General features: G+C 39.2%; 1 protein-coding gene across 1 annotated transcript in view; it reads left to right on the top strand.

Annotated features, from left to right (window-relative positions):
• The window catches only part of LOC115754017 (disease resistance protein RUN1-like), a 309,474-nt gene that overhangs the window by 240,010 nt on the left and 57,398 nt on the right, over positions 1-12,066 (top strand). The gene's annotated exons all lie outside the window — the stretch shown is intronic.

The following is a 12,066-nucleotide window of genomic DNA, read 5'->3' as shown; positions in this document are numbered from 1 at the left end:
TTTCTTGATAGTTTGAGCTCCTCATTCGGTGCGTGCGCTCTCTCGATAATTTGAGGTAAATTTCTTTTTATTATTTTTTACGGTTTCGTAAGTGTAGATTTATTTATGTGATTGTTATTTATATCTGAATCATGTATGTTACATATAGGTTATTAGTAAATTTTTTTAAATTGTTGTGAATGCAAATATTGTTTTAAAAGTTTAAAATAAATTTTTAGGAAAATAACTTAAAAAAAGGGTTTTCGGATAGCCAATACGAGAAGTGTGGACCGCATTTGACCCGATTAAAAAAAAATCAACGAGATTAGGGCGAATTTTTTTATTTACCCTATGTCCAAGTATGCTATCGTGTTCTCCTTCATGACTTTTTGTAGCGCTCTATTTAAAAAAAAATTTAATAGGTATAGCCGTACTTGGAGACAGGGAAAATAAAAAAGTTTGGCCTAATGTGGTTAAATTTTTTTTGGACTCATTTTCGCAATTATGTCCATATTCATTTTTAGGTTATCGAGTGACCCGAGAATTGCATTCCGAATTTGACCCAGTCCAAAAAAATAATTTTTTAAAATAATTTGAAAATTCGGAAAAAGAAAATAAAAAAATAAAAAATTGATAAAAAAGCATAGAAAAGAAAAAAAATAGGAAAAAATCATTGAAAATTTGAAGAATTCAATGCTGCAATGGTCACAATGAAATGCCATGGAATATTATGGATATTTGGCCCCCGATTTTTAAAAAAATAAGAATTTTGCGGGTTTCTTTCCAATTTAATTTTTGTAAAAAAAGTATTTAGTAAATCAATTTATAAAAAAAATATTTACAAATTTGGGCCTCGTTCGGCCGTGGAAGAGTAAATGGCCACAATCAATTTTTTTTAAAAATAAATTAGTATATACTTTTTAAAAAAAATAAATTAGGAAAAAACCCCAATTTTGCCATTCCGGGAAAATCTCTCCCAAAAAAATGAATAAAATTTCGAGAAATCCTGAAAAAGAGTAAATGGCCACAATCTACTGGTCATGGACTATTATTGATATTCGGCTCCCGATTTAAAAGAAAATAACAATTTTCGCATTTTGGGAAAATATGTCCCAAAAAAATAGGTAAAATTTCGAGAAATCCCGAAAAATAGTAAATGGCAAAATCAACTGGCCATGGAATATTATGGATATTTGGCCCCCGATTTTAAAAAAAATAAGAATTTTGCAGGTTTTTTTCCAAATTAATTTTTTTTTAAAAGTATTTACTAAATTAATTTATAAAAAAATATTTACAAATTTGGGCCTCGCTCGGCCGTGGAAGAGTAAATGGCGACAATCAAATTTTTTTTAAAATAATTTAGTAAATACTTTTAAAAAAAAATAAATTAGGAAAAAATCTCAATTTTGCCATTACGGGAAAATCTCTCCCAAAAAAATAAATAAAATTTCGAGAAATCCTGAAAAAGAGTAAATGGCCACAATCTACTGGTCATGGACTATTATTGATATTCGGCCCCCGATTTAAAGAAAATAACAATTTTGGCATTTTGGGAAAATATGTCCCAAAAAAATAGGTAACATTTCGAGAAATCCCGAAAAATAGTAAATGGCAAAATCAACTGGCCATGGACTATTATTGAAGTTGGGCTGCCGATTTTAAAAAAATAACAAATTTTCTCTTATGGGAAAATTTCTCCAAAAAAAAAAAAGGGTAAAATTTCGAGAAATCCCGAAAAATAGTAAACGGCCACAATTAACTAGGCAAATCCTTATTTCGGTAATTTGACTTTCCGTGCTTTTGAAAATGAAGATTTTTCCCTTTTTGACAAATTGGCTGTGAATTTTTTTTTATTTCCCCATGCAAATCATTAGGAATATATGATACATTTATTTCATTTCATTTGATATATTAATTGTTATAATATTAATTTTTTAATGAGCTCGGGACAATGTTTACTGAATTGTATGTGCGAAATAATTTGTAATTTTTTTATTTAGCAGAATGTCATCTTCATTAGTTGCGATTGTATACTGGGGAGGTAGAATAGTGCAAACAGAATATGGACATGATTACGAAGGCGGACAATCTATCATGTTCGAGTTTGCAAACATATCAACATTTGATGAGTTACGTGCTACGATAGAGAGCGCGTTGAATATAACACCCAACTAGTATATTCATAAGCTGATATATAGATTCCCGATTTTAACATCGAATTGTGTCATATACGACATCACGGAGGTGCGTGATGATGGTACCGTTAGGATGATCAAGCAATTTGCACTTGAGACCGGTGCTACGGGGTTTTTACAGTTTTATGCAACTATAGCTGAACACCAAGTGATAAATGATTCAGGCGAGGAAGGTTGTAATATCGATAAAGATGAAGTTGGCGTGCATAATCAGTACTTGGACCCTTATCATAATGATGATAATGATGGAGATGATAACGATGAAGAAGATGATGAATGGATAGACAGTGATGACAATGATGAGGAAGATATTAAAGGTGACAATATGGAGGCTTACTACAACACCCATTGTAGTAATCCCATATTGCCGTTGGTACATCCGCCGCCATATTCGGAGATCGACTTTGATATGATGCAAGTCGATATAAGAGCCAAGCCGGGACGTATGTTATTTGATCCATCAAAAGAATTTGATATTGGCATGTTATTTCCATCACGGGACGCGTTACGGTTGGCTGCGAAAGAGTACTCTCTGATAAGAAATCAGAGCTTTCGCAGCGATGTCACAAATAAGTCCCAATATGTGATAAGGTGCGATAATTTGAATGGACCATGTGATTGGAGGCTCCGCGCGTCTAATAAAGCGGGTACCCTATTTTGGAAAATAGTTAAGTACAATGGGCCACACACATGTAGTCATCCTCAAATGTCACGGGATCATCGACAACTTGATCAGAGATACATATGCAGCCGGATAAAAGCAATGGTTACCGCCCAACCGGATATCGGGATCAAGGCACTCATGGCGGAGATTCAAGACAAGCTGCATTTCGAACCTACTTATCGTAAAACCTGGGCAGCTAAACAAATGGCGATTGCCGAAGTTTTTGGAGGATGGGATGAGTCGTACGGTATGTTGAGAAAGTTCATGACCGAAATGATGGTAAGGAATCCAGGTTCTTATTTTGTGATCGATGATCACATGAACGTAGATCAAAGCTGCACCGTTTTCAACCGGATGTTTTGGACTTTTAAGCAAACGATTGAAGGCTTCGCAAGTTGTCGGCCCGTGATATTTGTTGATGGTACTCATTTGTATGGGAAATACCGAGGAACACTCCTTGTAGCGGCCTCACTTGATGGCGACAACCATATATTCCCGTTGGCATTTGCTGTAGTCGATCGGGAAGATATTGATAATTGGAGTTGGTTTATGACTACATTGCGGACATATGTTACTAGTAGGGATAATATTTGTGTAATATCAGACAGACATATGGGGATTAAAAGAGCAATGGAGACAGTAGGGTGGCGTCCTCCATATGGCTTCCACAGATATTGCGTTCGTCATCTTGTAAGCAACTATAACGCACAATTCAAAAATGCCGAAGGCAAAGCCCTTATTGAAGCGACAGGTGAATTTTGAAATTTTAAAATTTGATGAAAATACGTATTGACAATATTTGAGAAGGAAATACTAATTATTATTGTAATATACAGCTTACGCGAATCAACAACGAAAGTTCGATCGTATCATGAACGAAATTAGGGGTATGGATGCACGCACACCTGCATGGTGTGACCGGATTCCAAGGGACAAATGGACGAAGGCTTATGATGAAGGGAGAAGATATGGAGCGATGACAACAAATTTAGTTGAATCGATCAATGGCATGCTTTGAAGGGTTATCGTGGTCCGCCAATAAAAGCTATGGTGGAGAAGATATTCTATCGGTTGGTCCACTATTTTGATACAAGAAGAACAAAGTACGGGATGCAGAAGGACCAAGAACATGTATTTACACATTTTGCTGGTCAAACACTCGGGAAAAACATCAACGTGAAAATAGGCACGAAGTTACATGTTTCGACTACGATGGAGGGATTTTCGAAGTTAAAACCGGACGTGACGCATCAAGAGGATCGGGGGCCATAAACAGATAGTGCGCCTAGACTCATGAACGTGCACATGTGGAAAATTTTAAGAGATTAAAATTCCATGTTCCCACGTAATTGCAGCATGTCAAGCATATGGAATTGATTACGAGCTGTACGTAGATGAGTGCTACACGCTGGATAAAACTCTTCGATGCTATCGGTATATGTTTTATCCGTTAGGGCATGTTGAGTAATGGTCCGAACCTGACGCACCGCCATTAGTACCGGACCCGAGACGCATTAGGAATAAAGGAAGGCCCCGTGCATCACGTATACGTAATGAGATGGACTGGAGGACACCGAGTTGTAGCAATTCCCGCATCCATTGCTCGATATGTGGGAAATCATGGCATAATAGGAGTACTTGTACACACAGGTCGTGTTAACACGCGGGCCCGCCCATCGAGTTGAGAATCTCTGTGACTATCCTAACATTTTATATTATGGACTTATGAATCTATGTTGCTTGAAATGATATAGTATGAAGTCTAGTTCCACTTCTATATTAATTCTTGAATTGTTGTTGATGTATCGTCGTTTGGTTATTAATCGCTGTATATGACGCATTTTAGAATTGTTCGGAAGTAGTATTGGCCTACTAACGAATTAGGGTTGACTTATTGAGATGAAATCTCACCTCGTTGTGGTACAACCTTTTCCAGACTCTAACCTCTAGCTATGCCGCCAAAGCTTTTTGGGGTACCGATGGATATTGATACGATCATCACCGAGTACCCGGTAGGCGAGGATAAGGTCTACCTTAGGAAGGGAAACATAGTTTGGGTCGATGAAGGGAGCGAGTACTGGATCCCACATACCTTTGAAGCTTGGTTCTATAAAGAGGGAGAAGTAGAACATGGACCGCTTAGGACTTTTGAGATACCTCATGGTATTATTCCGGGCTGGTGTAATAATAGACCCGCGGACGGTGAAGTGTTCAACCCCGAGCCCAAGCCCGAAGGTGAGCAATCGGAGTCCCCCAAACCCCCTGCGGATGATCGGATCGTCGAGCCCTCCGATGCAGACGTTGCGCTCGGAGAACCATCTGAGTCCGAGCCCGAGATGGAGGACGAGTCCGAGCCCGAGATGGAGCACGAGTCTGACCCCGAAGAAGCTGAAGAGTGAGACGCATTTCCGGATTACGACCTGCTAGCCGATGAGGACTTATCCGAGAATAGTGGCCCGACCTCGTTGTGTAGCTATATTATCTACCTTTTTATGCCCTCGTAGGATTGCGTTCGTATTTGGACACGTACGTGGGATTTCTTTTGGTAGTTTTTTGTTGTAAGCTTCGAACCTCGTACTGCTGTATCCCTTTTCGTTGAACTCGTTGTGTAATTTGGTTTTCAGTTATGTGATGTTTGTTTTTATGATATCCTGGATCATCTTGCTTCGTTGCATTCGAGTTTTGTTTAGGCGTCCGCATGTGCATTTCATTTCGCAATTTCGGGTTTTTATATATTAATTTATTGTGATGTTATAATATCACAGTTGCACGATATTTATTCATTGCTTCTGTTCCATATGTACATTAGATATGTCAATTTAATGATGGAGATAATATGACAATTGTAGATATGGCACAAAGGACTCATATTCAGCCGGGACCTCGGGATGATTCACTACTTACACGACAGGCCCGACATAGATCGGAGACCGTATGGAACGCTCGGGTAATTGAGAAATTTAGTAGTTCATTTGCCATTCGTAACCCCAATATCAAAATTGCTACTAACAGTTCATATCACATTTCACAGCGAGATGAAAATGCACTCCTTAGATGTCAGCGATCCATGTTGCACGTGGATGAACTTGATGAACGCATACTCCCGTATCTTCAAGCTTCGGGATTTTATGGAGTTTATATGATGGGGTATTTTCAGTTAGATTGTCATTTGATTACTGCGTTGGTCGAGCGGTGGAGACCCGAGACCCACACCTTCCATATGCCGGAAGGTGAATGTACGATTACGCTTGAGGATATAGCGGTGATCACGGGGCTGCCCATAGATGGACGTGCAGTTACTAGCCGTACCGATTTTAACCGGGGCACTCTCTGTGATGATCTACTTGGTGCTCGCCCGCCTAATTTGCGTGGGACGCAGATAAACTTAAGTTGGCTGAGAGAACACCTTGATGATCTCCCTCCGGATGCCGATGACGTTATGATAGTACAACATGCTAGGGCGTTCATTCTCCGTTTAATTGGAGGATGCATTTTTTCGGATAAATCGGGGGCACGGGCTAGTTTACTATTTCTTCCACTGTTGGCGGACCTCAACAACCCTACGCAATACGGTTGGGGTTCAGCAGCGCTTGCATGGTTATATCGGGAGCTATGTAGTGCAACCGATCCATCAAAAGATCAAATTGGAGGTGCCCTACATGTATTGCAGATTTGGGCATGCGAGCGCTTGAGATGTGTCGCCCCATCCTTGGCAGATCGTGATCCTTTAGAAGATGCACCTCTCGGTAGTCGGTAAGTGATCTATTATTTTTTTAGTTCATCAGTCATTAGTTTTTTCCAATGCGTATAATATATGAAAATCTCATTTTTTTTTTTATGCAGCTGGAGTCAAGGCCTACCGACAACGGAGGTCCCTACACATACGTTGCCACATTTACGCTATCAACTTGATAGAATGGGATCAGAAGACGTAAGTAATGATAGCAACCAACAAGTTTAATATAATTTTAGCTTATAAATTGATTATTGATTTAATTTAATATGTTTTATTACCATACCAGATTATTTGGGAGCCATACCCCAATGACATTCTGGAGGCTCTACCATATTACTGCCGGCGGGGATAAGATAGTTGGAGGGCTCGTGTCCCACTCATCTCATTCTGGATAGTTGAGTGGTATTATCCAGATCGGGTACTTCGTCGGTTCGGTATGCAAGAGCCAATACCTACTCGTCCGCGTGATCATACCGCGTTGCATGATATTGAATTAAGGCCGGTTGGCAAGGATTGGGTAGGTAAACACGGACGGTGCATTGATATGTGGGACCGTCGTGTCGATTACATTGTTAATGGTGATCCCGCAATGAGGCACTTCACTATCATTCGGGATATATGGAGTGGTACCGTAAACATACCCGGAGGTGGATTTCTATTCCGGGGGCCGCAATGGGTGTAACGGTTCGTGCAAATGTTTTCAATTTGATTCGTTAATTATTTTTTAGTAACGTGATCTATTATCATTTCATAACTTTTGTTAATTTTGATATCATTACCGGGGTGATGGCGTTGAACAAATTTTGCATATCATACATAATGTCAACCCATCTCGTCAATCCCGGGCAGCTGTGGGGAATATAGCTAGGGCAATGCTATACGCTCGAGAATGAGGAAAGACGGCTAACAATGATGCCACCGCCCCAACCAAAGCAACTACAAAGACCCGTTGGACCGCGGGATGATGACCCTCCCGAGACCTGTTCAGCCAATGCGGAGGGCTACTCGAGATCATCCAGGTGGTCATGTCGTCCCCTATCCCTTGGAGTATCATACGACGATTTCACTCCGGGGTTCACTCCGGGGTTTGGCGATCGATTTCACTCCGGGGTTCACTCCAGGATTTCGCCGATCGATTTCACTCCGGGGTTCTCACGGTTTGCGGGGCCCATTTCACGGGGGATCCGATTTTCAATATCCCGACAATACACCGCTGCAGACTCCAGCTACTTCTGCCGAGCCTTATGGATCCGATTTCTCTCCTTTTTCTCAATACCCTCATACAGTAGGATATGTACCATCCGGACGGGGCATATTTGCGGAAGATATGCCTTCGTCATCCACACATCCTAGTCATCCGGATTCTCGTCCTCGACGTCCGTACAATACTAGACTTCCCGAACAACGGAGACGACCTACTTGCGGAACAGGAGGTCATAGAGGAGGACAACATCATTAGTATATGTAATTACAGTTGACGATTGTTATATATTATGAAAATCTCATTTTTTTCATATATTTTACCAATTTTATTTTATGAATACTTTCAATTAATTACATAATTACAATATTGTTTATTAATTATATATCTTAATAAATTTTAACATTAATTACAACATATTTTTTTTATATATCTTACCAACTTTTTTTCATTTCGTATTTTTTTAATTATTGATACTTATATTAATTATTGAGATTTTCATAATTTCTAAAAATCCAAAATTACAAAGCTGCAATTAAAAAATCCCCAAAATACTAAAAAAATAGAAAAACCCATCTAGACAATCCCCAATCGCAAAAATCCATCGTTCATCACCGTCAACGGCAATGTATATTGATTAAGATGCCGTTTCCCTTCAGTCGACCGAATTTGAGCCCGATCTGATATCGTCGACCCTATCCGCCGGTTGTTGACACATCACCATTTCACATTCCGGTTGGATTTATGTCTGTCCAATATATGAATATATTATGAAAATCTCATTTTTTTTTCATATATTTTACCAATTTCATTTTATGAATATTTTAAATTAATTACATAATTACAAGAAAAACGGCGTTTTTTTAGGAAAAAGTCGGGCATTTCTTTTTGTGCGGGAAAAAGGCTGTTTTCCTTGTCAATTTTGCATTTTTCTCCCATCGGTGCTACTTCTTGATATCAAATGAACCCTCTTTTCCCTCTTTCCTCTTCTTTCAATCTTTTTAGCCGATTGAATTGCATAATTACAATATTATTTATATGAATATTTTACCAATTTTATATTATGAATATTTTCAATTAATTTCATATATTGTTAAATATGTCTTGAATTTTATGTACCCGGTCCGGTTTATCACCCGACTCGACATATTTTTGTGCGGCCCATAAAGTGGAGGAAAAATTGAGATTTAGTTCATCATGCGGAGAATTGGGCCGATAGGCTCAACTCGGAGCAAGCGAACAAATCTCCTTGGCGGTACGAACAGATTTGCGTTCGGGTTCGGGGGCAACGCCCCCGAGAAATTCTTTTTTGTGCCCTATTTTTTATATTGCAGGTAGAGTTTCTTTTCGTTTGCTATTGAAGATTTTCCTTATGTGAGAGACGAGTGAGCCGTGTACTTTTGTTCAGTCGAAAATCGACTTCTGTAATCTATACTCTCCTTGATCATAGTGCAATTTCGTTTTGCCTCATCCGTGGACGTAGATCACCTTAATCGAACCACATAAATCCTTGTGTTCCGTGTTCGTTTTCGCATTTGTTTTTTCAACATATATCTTACCAATTTTTTTTTATGAATATTTTCAATTAATTACATAATTACAACATTATTTATGAATTATAGATCTTAACAATTTTTTCTATTAATTATTACTAATATAACATGTTAAAAAAATACGATATAAACTAAATATTATAAATATAAATAATTAAAACACTTAAAAAAGGAAAAAAAAAAAAAGCCACCGCCGAGCGGGCCGTGGGGTCCACCGCCCGGCCGCTCGGCGATTGAGCTGGCCGCCGAGCGGGCAAGGGGCCCACCGCCCGGCGGTTGGGCTGCCGAGCGGGCGGCCGGGCCCATGCCCGGCCGCTCGGCCGGGCACTGGGCCGCCGAGCGGGTAGGGCCGGGCCGCCGAGCGGGCAGGCCGGGCCCACTCCCGGCCGCTCGCGGCCAGTGCCGCTGAGCGATCCTTGCTCGGCGGGCCGGCTGCCGAGCGGGTCTCGCTCGGCAATTCCACCGCCGAGCGAGACCCAAATCGGTAAATATTTATTTTTAAAAAATATTTTCGTAAATATTTAATTTAAAAAAATTAAATTGGAAAAAAACCCGTAAAATGACAGTTTCAAACTGTCCAAAGCTACTCGAAATTCGATTTCTCGGTACGATGGAATCATTGGAGAGACTTGATGTTGAAAGGTGCTATTCCCTAGGAGGGTTTCATGGTTTATCAAACGCGACAAAGTCGAAGGCTTTACGTTTCTTCCGGTGCACTGGGCTACCGGTTGTCGAGGGGCTCGAAGAATTGGAGCTTTTGAATAACTTGAAACTTGAATCGTGTGGATCATTGGAGATGTTGACTAATGTATCCAACTCAAAGATACCGAATGAATGCAAGATATATGTATCGCATTGCGCGAATTTACCGGATACTAAGGGCTGTGAGTTCAGTTAGGGGGAATACAGAGAGATGATTCTTGATAGGACGAGGAAGACATTCGATGGGATGCGCCTTCCTTCTACCCTTCACTTATTTTTCAAATTTTTATTTTTCTCTTGAGAAATTTGTGGTAAAACAAAATAATAAATGTTCCTAGAAACCAAACTAATCTGAAATTTTCTTTCAATTACTCATGAAATCCATATGTGGAGAAATGAATCAAAGGTAGAAAATGAGATCCCAAAATATCACTGTTTCTTTTTTGGTCGAACTGAATATCACTTGAGTCAAACTAAATTTCAATTACAGAATATCTACCTACAAGGAGTAGCCTTGTTTATCTCAGACGCATAGACGCAATTGTGGAGAAATGAATTCTCAAAAGAAAGAGAGATGCCTGTAGAAAACATATTATTCATGAGATCTGCTTATCTAATCAAACAGCTGAACATATTGTTTTATTTTCCTGATAGCTGAATCTGATTGGAGTAAAATACAAAGTAGCCAATAAAATGTGGGTGAAATATGTATGTATATAATAGGTACATATTCGTTATAAGCTACATCGATGGATAATTATGTCGAGTTCATCAAGTTATTTTTATAGATATTTGTCAAAAGCTAGTAACTCTATGGATTATGGTAGATGTACTAGCAAATGTTTGCATAAGCGGTTTTCACAGTGATGGGTAACCGAGGGGAGTAATCTACTCATATATGAAGGGATATAAGTTATGTTACACATTAAGTACAAATTGAAGCATTGTAATGTTTCGAACTTAGAAGCAGATGGATTAGATGATATTTAAATTTTCTTATGCTACAATTCTTGGGGAAGGCTAATCTATTTTCTATTGTACTAGGAAGATGTAATGGAAACAGATACAGAAGAATCAATGATGGAGACCAACTAGCAACTGCTATCCTCAGTGGCTATAGGGTCTCCAGACTTTTGGCACGAGCTCGGCTCTAGAAGTAAGTTGCTGCTGTTAGAATGAATATATTGTCATCCTGTCACACGATCTAACATCTGTTAGCTTACCTAAATTCAAAAACTAATAGGAATTGAACTACGTCTTTGGATGCTTTGCTGATATCAGTTTGGATATGATTTCGTCTATTAGCTTACCCCGATAGTACAAACTATCTTGCAGGTTTGAATGACATTCAGTCTCCTCCGCAAACCACATCTTCAGATGTTTCCAAGTGTTCATGCTCAATTCTGTAAACAAAATATGACTGATTCAAGCGATGGAGAGATGGATGAATTCACAATGTGGTCAAGTGCGGGAATGTTGTGAAATTTCGAGAAGTAATGGAGTTTGCTCTGAGGAGATGTTGCTCCTCTCCCAGGTCCATCACCGGGGAAGTTTATTGTCGACATGTCCGAGGTAATTAACTCTAACTGTGTGAAAACCCAATTGTGTGCCACATCGATTTCCGATGTATATGACACTTTTCTCAAAAGTGCGCAATATGAAAAATACTCAGACTGGGGCAAGTTCTAGGTATCAGTATGTTCAACTAACATTTTTCTAACCCGAAGAAGTCATTTTTAAACAGTTAAAGAGAAGATTACCTCATTCTCCAGATAATCCATAACTTCAGATTCAGTTGCTGTACTTTTTATCAATTTTTGGTCATACACATTGGCACAGGAAAGAATCCAGCTTGATTTGTGGAAGCTCATATTACACATGAACTTGAAAAGTAAAAAGAAAGCGGAATAATGAAAGAGGAAATTTACGTGCCTCTTGATGAAACTCTTCTCTCTTTGCAGATACAGAGGAGAGCTCTATTGCTATGAGTCATTGTTCAAGTTCCTGGGAATTGGATTATGGGACTTCACTGGATA

Source organism: Rhodamnia argentea, chromosome 4, assembly GCF_020921035.1.
Source record: "Rhodamnia argentea isolate NSW1041297 chromosome 4, ASM2092103v1, whole genome shotgun sequence".
NCBI classification, from domain to species: Eukaryota; Viridiplantae; Streptophyta; class Magnoliopsida; order Myrtales; family Myrtaceae; genus Rhodamnia; species Rhodamnia argentea.
This window is presented reverse-complemented; position numbering and strand designations above follow the sequence as displayed.